The sequence below is a fragment of the Onychostruthus taczanowskii genome, unplaced genomic scaffold (genome assembly GCF_017590055.1).
Source record: "Onychostruthus taczanowskii isolate IOZ18803 unplaced genomic scaffold, ASM1759005v1 scaffold59, whole genome shotgun sequence".
Lineage (NCBI taxonomy): Eukaryota > Metazoa > Chordata > Aves > Passeriformes > Passeridae > Onychostruthus > Onychostruthus taczanowskii.
The window spans coordinates 586,552-599,585 of record NW_024503568.1 but is presented as its reverse complement, the minus strand read 5'-3'; positions in this window follow the sequence as shown (position 1 = coordinate 599,585).

Below are 13,034 nucleotides of genomic sequence, written 5' to 3'. Positions count from 1 at the left end.
TGACTTTTGCCACAGTGGGATGGAGGGTTGTCCCCGAGCTGGAAACAACACTGAGCTAAACACTTGGGCCACGCCGACACGGCCGGGCCAAAAGCATGGGGAAACACCCCTATCCCTGTGGGAGGGATTCCTGAGTTCCGACAGAGAGCCTCGGCTTCCCTGACAGACCGCAGACCCCCTCTCCCAGATCACAGCCACGCACACGGGCCACTGCACCTGCACGTAAAGCCCAGTGCCCCGGGTGTGCCCAGAGCGAGCATAGGTACCAAACCCATCCGCCACAACCCGCCGCCTCAGCCCCCGGAGCGCCTGCGGGCAGCCCGAGCCCGCGGGCCCAGCCCCGGCGCGCTGCCCCGAGCCCTCGCCCGCCGCCTCCCCCTCAATCACGGCCGCCCCGCTGACAGGCTGGGAGGGCGCCGCACAAAAGGCGCCCAGCCCTCCGCCCGCTCCCGCCCCGCTCCGCCCCCGCCGCGGGAGCCGCGCCCGCACAGGCGGCCGCGCTCGGAGCCGCCCCGGCAAACCCAAACCTTGCTTTTCCACAGCGACGCGGGCAGAGCTTATACAGGTGCACAGCAGTAAAGCACACGCCTCCTGTGCTCCAGTGTGCTGTAGCAAATTGGAAGGAACCCTTTGACTAGGAAAGGTGTTTAATCGGACCTTAGCTTGTATGTGGACTCTATTTTTCAGACACTGCGATTCAAAATTAACTTTCATGGCATAAACTACTTTTTTTTTTTCTCCATAGATGTTCTTGGCTAATGAAAAATGAATAGCGCTGTAAAGAACGACCCTTTAAATATCAGTTTGTGTCATGCTATATTAAAAGTAGATAAAAGAGATATCAAATGCTAAATGGTTTTTCTGAAATGGCTGAAGTCCATTCGTTGGTAATTAGAAATCTGTTTCACCAAAAATTCTCTCATAGGCAGAAAGTTTAAAGTAGTTTTTTATTAGGATGCAGTCAGTGTTTTATATATGATAGCAGTAAGCAGTAATTAGATCTTGCACAGATTTCAGGATGGCTTCAAGTATGAATTTAGGAACCTGGTATGTTCAATAGTAAAGACACATTTCATTCCATGGGGAAAAGTGACATTAAGTCTATGCTACATTTTTGTGGAATTACTGTTTCCACAGAATCATTCAACAGACATCATGTTAGTAGTTATTAATTTATTCATCTACTTTCACTATGCTAGGAATACTGCCTTCAACTGTTAAAGAAGCAGCTGGCTTTTTTATACAAATAAACTGGGCTCTGAGACTGTCAATCTTCTTTGTTTGACAGAGAGGAGTTCCTGCCCACACTGAAAGAATAGCTCAACATCTGTCATCCCATTCTCTGTGATGGCCCAAAATCAGGAAGACTACATCTGTCCTCTTCCTTTCAGATACTTCTGGGAGAGAGAGGTAGGAGGACTGTGTATTTGGTCAGCGTGTTCATCAAGCATTGAGCAAGTCTCTACAAGCCCTTTCATGTAATTGTATTGTTTTTCCGCTTCTTGAATAGTAGAATTTGCAGTGTGGAAAGTCTTTGAAATTTTGATCCTACTATGAGTTTTTTTGGGTTTTGTTGGTTTTAGTTTAGTCTGCATTTGTTAATAAAACACATTTTAGTTGTAATTAAATGTTTTAGCAATAATTTATAAGTAAGTATGTGGTCCATGGGCATGTAAATTGAAGATATATACATGAATGAGCATAAAGTAGAAAATACTTATTCTTTCAGGTTAGGAATTACACTACAATGCTAAATGATGGAGGAAGATTAAAATGAGGGATACAATTTAGCTTATTCCTTGCAAGCTCAAAAGTGGTATCTTTTCACATAACTGTGTATGGAGCAGAGGAGAGAGAGAAACGGTGGAGGAGGAAGAGAAGGGGATGGAAGAGGCTAGGAAGAATGTGTTATTATGTAAAAGAAATGCTTAACCTCATTATCTCTGGTTTAAAGCTAGCAAATTTGTCAAAAGCAAAAATAAACAAATGAACAAAGATATCAAACAAACAAACAAACAAATAGAAAAAAAACCCCAATCCCTGAACTCAGAATAGAAACTAAAGTAATTTTTAAATTATTTGTAATGTCCTCTTCCAGCTGTAGACAAATTAGTGGTCAATAGTAGAATGTACATTCCTTTTCTTATCATAATTAAGAGCTACTGTGATGAACCTTGGAGTCCCATCCAGCAGCAATTGTGTGAAGCACACACCTCTGTGACCTACAATTTCAGCTTCACAGTCCTAAGATTTGGGGAAAGCATGAAGTGCAAAACACTTGGAGGGATTCAGGCATTGTGGCATTCAGCTCTGCTGTCCAGGGGAATGCACCCTCTGAAGTCAGGCTGTCAGGTGCCCGGTGACATGGTGATTCTGATTTGGCTTACACCCATGCTGCCACTGAAAGAATCTCTCCACAGCTCAGTCACACTGTTACCTACTGCTTAGATTCTTAGAGCTCTAACCTCTGTTTATCTGCTCTTCTTAAAAGAGTGCAGAAAGGAGGCAGTTTTCATAGTAAGGCTGGCTCATTGATTCATTTAACATTCAACTGATTCATTAAACATTTTCTAAATAAATATAAATGAATTACATTTTCCACAGAAATGTCAGTCTAATCTCAAGGCATTTATCCATATCAAGTCCTAGAACAAGACCTTACTAGACTGTATCAGATTATACTTAAATGAGATTTTAATGTGCCACCACCAATTGCAAATATGGTACTAAATTTGCATAAAAAGACCAAAAATTTTTAAAATTTTTTTTTATTTACAGATAGAATAACAATCTTGGTTCCATAGCTGGACCAATCCAGAAAAGAATCCCACAGAAATAGGAAAATCTCCTGCACTACAGAAGAGAATCATAAAAAATGAGATCCTACTTTCCCTCCAGTCTCTCTGGTTCAGGAAACTAAAATTCTACTTTCTGTTTCTTTTCATGTACATGCCAAACTTTTCTCTGCCCTATGTGGAGTGGCATCCAGGCCCCCAGATTTTTGGAGACAGGAGTTGATTTGGTGCCTCCTCAGGTCTCTGTTTCCATAGTGTTGGAATCTTAGAGATGGAGTGAAGATATTAGTCAAAAGGACAATAGCCTAAAGGAAGGAAAAAGACTTGCTAGACTGCCCAAAAGGTGAATATCTTCCTGCATGTGTCTGCTGGGGGAAACAACATATAACTGAATTGTTTGTTGGCCTTCTCTCATTGCTCAGAAAAGACTGTCCTGTCGGCTGTCATATTTAGAAAGTGGACTAAGCCAACCCTGGCCTGAAAATTTCATTTTCCAATAGAAATGTTCCAGTAAGTCTTCTCCAGATCACTGTGTATAGGAGTTTTCCTGTGCTTTGTAACAGAAGGCAAGCAAACCATTGCCAATTCTACATGGCCTTCTCATGAGACGATAGAGATGAAATATTTTGCATTTTCCTTCTGGTTTATGAGTTTGCGGTGTACACTCATTTTATGCCTTCTTGTTTGTGAAACAGTGCAGAATAGAATTTGGTTTTGTTGCATGCATTTTTAATGAGAGCTGTGAATTTTGCAACAACATTTTCTTCTGAGGTCTATGGCTAGGAAAAAAACACCAAATATAGTGAACAATAAAATTGCAAGAGGTATAAACATTGTAACTAGCCTTGGGGATGTTTTGACTGAGCCCCTCCTCCAAATCTTTTCAAGGAAGCAGATCCTGAAAGTTAATAAGCTTAGGAAGATTTTAATGAGTTCATAGACACTGAAGCAACTCAGAGAATTTGCTTTTGTCTTATGAAAAGGGATCACAATTAAACTCCTTATTACTTATGACATGTAGTTTGTGCTTTGGATTGGCAACCTTCAAAGGTACGTTATTATGATTTGTTATATTATGTGAAATAGGTAGAGAAAAATTAGCAGCCTTTAACGACCTGGCCAATACTGTCACTTTGTCATATTCCAGAAAATCACTGTTGAAGTAAGGAGCAACATTGCCATTTATTACATCAGAATCCAATAAAATAACATTCACGTTCTCATAATGACAGAATAAAAAATAATGTAACAAAGAAAACATTTAACGTGGTTGTCCTGATCTGCATGCAGATACAAGTCAACAATATTCAGACATCTGACACTTGGATGGTTTTGTGATGGATTTCTGGCTTGGATTGCAGAATGGTTTCTGAGACCCTTTAGTACCCATACTATCCCACAGCCTGTAGGAATTATGCCATGAGCTGTCCTCTTGCTGTCTCTGTGATCCCACTGACAGTCTAACACACTGAGGAATGTAACACTCACACACTGGATTGCTCCAACCCTAATCCAATCCAGTGTATTCTCTGCTAAAATGCAGACAGGAGTTGATTCTAGGAACTGACTCGCTGTCTCCACCCCTGTCTTTGCTTTATCAAGCAATTTTGCTGCTGAGGTGAGGTACCTCCCTCTCAGATGAAGAAGATGCTATTACCTCCAAGTTTAAGACTGTATTTTTTTTTAACCTCATAATTTATATTTATATTATATAAATAATAATTTTAAACCACATAATTTATATTTATATTAAATTATATTTATATAATGTAATAATTAACAGTGTGAAAATAGATCTCTTATAAAAAGAGAAGCCTTTGATTCCAAAGATTATTTGGGGTCTAGACCTTTTGTGGAAAGGAAAGCAAAAGTTGAGTGCCAACTGTATTGTTAATCCTGAACTTTACAAAGAGTGTCTCTACATGAAATAGTGAGCAGGCAGGGACCACCTTTAGGGACATGTGTCATGGGTGGTTGCACAGGTCACCACAAGGCAGGGTCGCTATTCACACAAAGTGAGAATGTTGCAGTGTCATGCCTGTGCTGCTGATTCAGCTCCTTATCAGCTCCTGGCTTGGAGCTTTGATAGCTGATGTGACAAACCATAAATAATGGAGGGTCAAGCTGAGCAATGTTGTTCACTCTGACCTTCTAATACTTCTGGCTTATTAGATCAGTCATTAGCGTTTCAACAGGCTGCTGAGAAACAGAGTACAGTGGCTTTAGCTGCCAAATCCTCCCCTATTCACAGGCAGCCTCTCTGTGTAGGTATTAAATGCATCCCAAGGAAAAAAAAGTCATATGTTCATTGAAAGGAGATCAATTTATAAAATAGCGTGAAAATAGCAGAATAGCCAAATATAGAATATGGCCATGAATAAAGAGAATCTATCAGCAAAAAGCCCCAATCTATTACCACCCCCTGGAGCCCCTCCAAACAATAACCAAAAAAAAAAAAGCTCAATAATTATCAGGGCAAATTTTTTTTTTTTTTTTTTTAATTTTTTACCAAAGGAATGTGAGTAATAGTGTAAGAAAAGAAGGCAATGAAGACAGTCAGAATTGGACAATATACTGTCACTGTCCAACCTCTGCCTCCTCCAAAGTTCTGAAGTTGAGGAAGCTCAATAGTTTCCACTTTAAGGCTCTGTATCTATAATGTTGTGGATTTTTCCATAAAAACTATGAAATTTTCCATACCAGTGGTCTGCCAAATCTTAAAACTTAAAAATAGTTTAAAGAAATAAATAATTCAAAATTCAAAATCTGATCAATTCCAAAATTAATTTTATAAGCAAGCATATTTTACCTAATTTTAAGAGTTATTTTATTTTCTTGAATACATCTAAATGGGCCTAAAAAAGGAAGATATAGGATCATAAGTGCTATATAGAAGGAGAAAGACACACCGTTAGCACAAACTCCTGTCAAGATTTGCCTCAAGATTTTATGTCTGCTTAAGCAAACAGGGCTAGATGCCATGTACACTCCTGCCAAGGGTTTATATGGAGCTCCATGACCACCAGTGCTGTTGCCTCTATGTTATCTTGCCTTATAGGAGGTGATGTTGTCAATCACGAGCTGACAGCCATGCCAAAGAGCCACCCTAAGCAACAGTGTTGCTCTACACAGCAAAAATCCTGTTTCATTTTAAAAAAGAAAGGGTTAAAAAACTGTATACTAAAAATTAGTATAACAAAACCTTTGAAGATTGTGCATTGGACTGAGCAATTGGAAATGCACAGAATTAAGCTTTCCTTGCCAGCCCTAAGTGTCCTCCTTTCATGCCATGTCTTAAAATGAACAATCTTTTTGGTTTTTTTTTTTTTTCCTACAGCATTCACACTTTGTCAGGCACAGGTGTTTCCTGGGGTACTGTAACATAGAAGGCTAACATCTGCTCGAGTATCCTGAAAAATTGAGAAGCTGCCACAAATGAAGCCAGAACAGCAAGCTCTCTTCAAAACAGCTCTATGTTATGGTGGATAAAAGGATTCTCCTGGAACCATAGCTCCGGAAGTGAACACTCATCTATCCTGATTTTGTCTCTTTTGTAGACTCATGTTCCTCATGTGATTCAAGTGAAAGTTTTATAGGCAGAATGCACTTGTGTATTCCTTATTTCCTGAGTGCACAACTTCATACACCCAGGACTGATCCACAGAAGTGCTGAGTACTCACAGATGCTGCCGAAATCAATGGGACCTATGCTTTAGACATATAAAATACCATCAAAATGCTAAGCATCTTGGAAAATCTAGCTCTGAGCACATTATATTGAGGACCCCAAATTAGTAGATATTTTTATCAATCTTGGCCATAATGGCTCAGCACTTCAGTTCCCTATATATAAAGTAAGTCTAATAGTATAGTCTCACTTCTCAAGTTTGAAGGCAAATTAATTAGTATTTCGGAAGCACTCAGAAACCCTACTAGAGAATGCTATAGAAACACCCATAAGATATTAATAATTCAGTATTCTGCACAGGGTTTGAATGATGTGCAGTAAGGAAGGCATGGAGCTACATATTGAGTGATAAGAATAAAAAGAATATTGAACAGCTGCTCACTCCGGGAGCATCGTCCATCCTATGAACTGAATGATGTATGTGTCTCTGCAGTTAAAGACTTATTATCATGCATATGTGCAATGAGCTCGAATTAAAGTTGCAAAAGCAAGGTTAATTCTGATTTTTCTGAAGTTGAGGGGGCTTGAATTTGCAACACGCACATACTTTCAATGTAAATATTTTGTGTGATCATCTCTGTATTTTCATGCTTTCCTCCTGAAGACATGCAAAGCTTCCTGTGTCAGTGAACCCAGTGATCACTTACATAAAGCATTCATATGGCCTGGGTCACTCTGGGAACAGATGCATTGATTTTGCAGGGACCAACACCAGGGGCAAGTTTGGCTTAAACCATCTTCTTTGTCTGATTGCGTAATTTTGTAGTGGCTGCTGGGTAGAAGTGAGGCATTAAATGTGCACAGGGACAGAGCAGCAAGCTTGTCTTTTGGCTTTACTTCGTGTCAGTTTTTTTTGGTGGTTAATGTAGCATTGGGAGAATCACATAAACTTCCATCCCAGAAATGAAGTTATTGCCAAGGCAAAAATTCCTATATTTACATATAAATATCCCCATTCAGCATGACTGAGTACCTTTCTCATTTGTAATGAAGTAGCAACATCCACAACAATCAAATTCTAAGACAGAGATGTTAGATTAAACTGACTGTACGTATCTTTGGATGTAAACCCAATCTTTCAGAAATTCTACCTGATCCAAATGAATAATCCTTACTAAACATGTTCTGAATTATGACCAGATTTCTACATAAGATTACTTGATCTCAGCAAAAGACCTCTGTAATACAGAAAAAAGACTGCTGGCTCCTTCTGTCTCACTCAAGGATGTAGGTCAATTTTTAGTATGTCATCTATGTTTAGATCAAAGGTTTGGATTTTCCCAGTGACCTGGAGCAGTCAGTGGACATTGTGGCCTCCTGTTATTCGTGACCAAACCACAATCCAGTCTTTTTCAACCTGTCATCTACTTTTCACTTTGAGTTCTGGAAAGAACAAGAGTGGTATTTTAAATTTTGTTTTGCTGGTCATATAATGACAATTAAAAATATCTGCTTCTCCCCTTTCTTTATTCTCACTTTATCCCAGTTTTCATAACAAATATATGGGGTTCCTAACTAGATGTAGTCCTGTTCCACGTTATATTTTCTTGTTAAGCTAACTCAGAGACTATTTCGGAGAAAAACTGTGTCATCGCTTGTCAGGAAGGAATTTAAAATATTAAATCATATTTTTTTAAGCAAGCTCTTAACTTTGCTTGCACTTCTAAATGCTTTTCTGGACATAGATACATTTCTGAGGAGAAAGCAGTATTGTTTATTTACACAACTCTCTCTTCTCCTTTTTTTTTTTTCCCCCAGAAACATAACTTATTATCTACTCCAAGATTAAAAGCATTCTAAACCATATCAGCTGCTAGAAATAGCTATCTTGTTGATTTTCAGAAAGTCTACAATACTCCATCTAATGTATTCAATGAATTATTTATTTCTTAAAGAGATACAATAAATCTTCACCTACTGTATTTGATGATTTTCATAGCAGGAATAATAAGTAATATGATTTGAGTGTGATTGGAACCAGGTACCGGGAGGGGGGAAGGGAGGTCAATTTAGACTATTTACCAAGCACATCGAAAGACAGTGCATCTGTAAAGATACTGGACATTGCTACTCATTTAAAGTTTCCAGGGGAAGAAGTTGATGTATTTCTATTGAAAATAAAGATCAGTAATTACTCAAATACTTATATTTTAAAGGAGCAGCTTAGGTGCAAAAGCACGATGGTGATGTTCAGTGGCATTGTTCCCTGTCACATTGGAGTGAATCCGAGTAATTCCATTGATTTCAGTGGACTTTCATTGGGCTAACTGAGAATAGAATCTGACTCCATGTTAGCTGGGGGTGGGGAAAGTGGCAGGAATATAAATAACTCCAGATAAGTATTTGAATTACAAATACTCTGCAACATGGTTTTTATCTGCTAAGACTGGTCATACCAAGTCATGAAAGTTCTGGATACATCTTCTCTCATTTAATTACTAAAGTAAAAAAAAAATACAAAAAATACAGCACTGCTCAGTGGGCAGCTGTTTTTGATGCTGTTATTACATATTGTTGATGTCACGCTCTGAAGCATCCATCAGAGGATCTCTAGTGTACCTCAGAAGTATGCTGCTCCTTTCAGACCTTGAATCAACCAAAAGTTAAAGCTTAAAGGATTTCTTCTTTGCAGGTAGTGAGAGGAGTTGGTGAGTCCCCTGTCCCACTGCTGTGTGTCTGCACAGTAACAAACAGCTGAACAAACAGTTAGGAGCATGAACACCAAGCCTTTAGATTTTAATGTCTTCTAAGATATTCAAAGGAATCTTGCAGAATATTTATGTGCGTTATACAGGAATTTCAGGGTTTAACAATTCCTTGCCTTGCCATGCTTTGCCTTACCTTTCCTTCCCTGTCTCTCCACCCACAGACACTGCATTTTTCTCTTTTATTGGTGAGATGGAGACACTAGTTCAAGAAGAGCATAAGATTTTCATATAATGTCTTACTCCTCTTGCCTTCTTCTGTAAGCAGGTATATTTTACATGGAATACCTGCAGTGGGATCTTGCTCTAGATCTAGCTAGAATTAGCAGCAAAGCACAAACTGGTACTAACTTTCTCTGTATTTACCTGTATCCATCATCCATTCACCTCTGAGGCTTCTTCACAGATATGTTCTGACTTTCACACAGTCTTTAAATTGCCTTGAGGTCTGGTTCTTTCAGATCATTGGTACTATATAAACATGTATTATCAATATTAGTCATCAAAATATCTGACCTTTATTTTAGTCATCAAAATATCTGACCTTCAGAACATGCTGTTAAGCAGCAAAAAGACTGACTTAGGTAATTTTGCCTTATATACTTTTCTATTTAAATCTCTCCTCTGTGAAAAGCTATTCCAAACATCTATTTGCAAAAATACCTTAGTAATTTGCATCTTTTGACTGGATTGCAGATACTGTTTTCAATTTTAGGAATATTTTACTTTAATATTTGTGTTAGTCAACAACTTTTGGCTGGTAATAAGAGTGCTGGCACACTAAATAAATGAATTCTTGTTTCACTTTTTTTTTTTTTTTTTTTTTTTTTTAAGCATGATGAGCTTTCTCCTCTCTCGTGCATTAGAGATTTGAGTAACTATCTAGTTAATACTTGTTCTGCTGATACTCTGGAAAGCTTTTTTTTAACAGTATGAATGAACTCAGCATAAATGTAATTCTAAACTTTGGCTGACATAGCTCAATAAATCAAAACCTTCATCTCCCAGTCATACACTTAGTTTCATTAAGCACATAAGAGTAAAGCTAGTAATAGCATTAATAGATGGCAAAAAAAAATTGCATTTCAACCTGTTGGAAATTCCCCACAAATAGACCTAAATAGATACAGATACCATTAAACCACCTTATTTCAGGTATGCACATTCAGGTGGCAGGGTGTGCCCGCTGTATTTTTTTTACCAGCTGTGGTGGGAAGGGGCAGTTTCCCACTATTGGGATCTCTTGCAAGTCTTGGATGTTATTTTATGGTTAGAAACATCTGGATGCAAATGTCTCCCACCAGCTCCTGCAATGTTTCTACCAGTCCCCTCAGAGTAAAGAATTGGTGTCTGTGGAGACCCCATAGGAAGGGTAAAAGGGTCAGTGGAAACTGCCGTTTTCCTACCTGTGCAGGCTGAGAGTTATAGACCACAGTAGGCAGCCTTTTATAAGATGCATTTGAATGAAGATGGGGCAAGATAATCCAGGGATTTTGAATTTATAATCTTAGCCATATAAATTGGAAGACTTGGGCAAAGCCAAAGATCACAAAATCTGTCCCAAAAAACCCCTTATCTTTGTGAAAAGAAACATGTTCATATAGCCTTAAAGCTGTCACAGCCAGCATTTATTATTAAATTTGTTATGGGATATAGAATGTATTTGCTGTGTGAAAAAGAAAATGAAAAACTCCCTTTTATTTAAAGATTCCTTATGCAGAGGATGTACAGCTTAACTGCAAGGCTCTTGTCTATTAAACTGGAGTACACAGGGCATCATGATGAAATAAACCTTCCAAGTTTTCTTGCTCATTGCTCATTCTTTTGGCCTGATTCTCCATCCTGATTTGTCAGATGGTATAGGTTAGGGAACAGGAGTCTTACTTTTTCAATAAATGTAAAATCTAACAGCATTAGTTACGCTGTGGTTTTGTAGTCAACAGTGATTTCTAATGGCACCAAGGAAATGTTTTCCAGCTTCACATCAGGTGATTGAGCTTGGCAGCATCTGTTAAATCAGCCTTCAAGCTTCATGCTGTTCTTTTTAAATTAAAACTTTTACATATTTATTCCTTGCTTTACTGTACTGTGGTAAGATGCTAAATTGCCAGTAAAAAGATTTCTTTAGTAATAATTAAAAGCAACTCTTTCTAAGTCAGCTTCATATGCATTTTTATCTTAGTTTAAATTAATGTTTTTGATATTTGAGAAGTACCTAGATGTGTCTATCACTAAAAAGTAGCAATTGCATGTCAGGGTTGCTATAGGAATGTTGTGTCCCATTAAGATATTAACTTTTTAAAGAGGTGATGGAAAATTGGAGCAGGTTCAGAAGAAAGCTGCAGGAATAATTGGAGAATTGGAAAGTGCTCTTTACAGTGGCAGCCCGAAGAAACTTCACCCATTTAGATTATTTAAAAAGTAGAGGTAAAGAAACAACTGGACTGTGGTCTATAATCCTCTGCACAGCAAGGGTAAGGTAAAAGCTGAGGTGAGAAGATTCTTTAAAAAACCAAACCAAAAGAAAAGGACACATATAACATGATCCATGGCAGAAATCAGTCAGCAGTTTTCAAACTGGAAATTTCTGAGGAGGGAGAATAATTTGGCAGTGGAAAATACTGCCAAAGGATGCAGTCAGTTTTATACACACTAAATCAAACCTGCATGCTTTTCTGAAGGTACACTACAGCTTTATCACAAGCTGTGGCTTGAGGCAGAAATTGTTGGGTGAGCTCCTGTAGCATGAGTTATGCAAGAGGACAGAACACACAATTGTAACTGTCTTGGCTGGGAATGTGTGAATCATGTTCTAGTGCAGTACGAGGCATTCTTTCATCACAGTCTCTAAATTTATATTAAGTGCTGTCCAGGTCATTACAATTCTTTAAATAGACTATCAAGTCTCCAGGTAGTCAGAGACTGCCCTTTTTTTCAGCATATAGAGTACAGAATCACATTTTGCTTGGTGGGAGGGGCAGACTTTAAACTTAGCTCATGGAAGAGCTGTGGAAAAAAAGAAAATGCCTAGGAAATCAAAACTGCTTTGTTCACATTTATGCTGCCTGCCCTTCTTTTGTTTCTTTGGTTTTAAGTTCACCTGTTTGCCAATGGGTAGCTCAGTGCACTTTCTGAGCACGTAACGGGTTTGCACCAGAGCTGTTGTGACTGCCCAGGGGTTTCCAGACCTTCTTAGCCACAGTCCATTTTGTGATGAAGGCCTACTGAGATATTGGAAAAATGTTTGATTCATTGGCATCAATGGCCACTGTTACTTCATAGTTGTAATACCATAAAAACATTTCTCTCATACCCTAGGCTGGGAGTTAGCTGTTTGTATGGCTGGTGATTTAATATGGTTTAAAAGCAGTCTGGGATTCAGGCTGTTTATATTCAGCTTTCCTATATTTTCCTATATCAGGAAAAGTGCTTGAAAACTTGTACACATCCCAGGCACCAACCCTGTAAACTATTTCCAGTGCTACCTTACTCTGTAGTTTTCCTCTGCCTTTAACTGGAAGCAGACTGTTTTGCTATTTTTTACTTTTCCTTGTTGGTGAAGAACGTTTACATTTCTACCCACAAATGAAGCATTTTGCACAAATGGGAATTCTCCAAGACAGCACTTTAGCCTACAGTAATGATCTTTTTCTTGAGGTCTGGAAACTTTACCTGCCTTCACAGATGCAGTTTTTTAATATAAGCTGTGAAATCATGTGCTTATGTTGACCCCGGTCACCCTATTCCTGGCTTTTCTATCTCTGATCTTGGCTTGTGCACGACCCTGATAGACTCATTCTCCTTCTCTGGTTTGCTTCCTACCCATTCCCTATTTTGTGTGTTTTT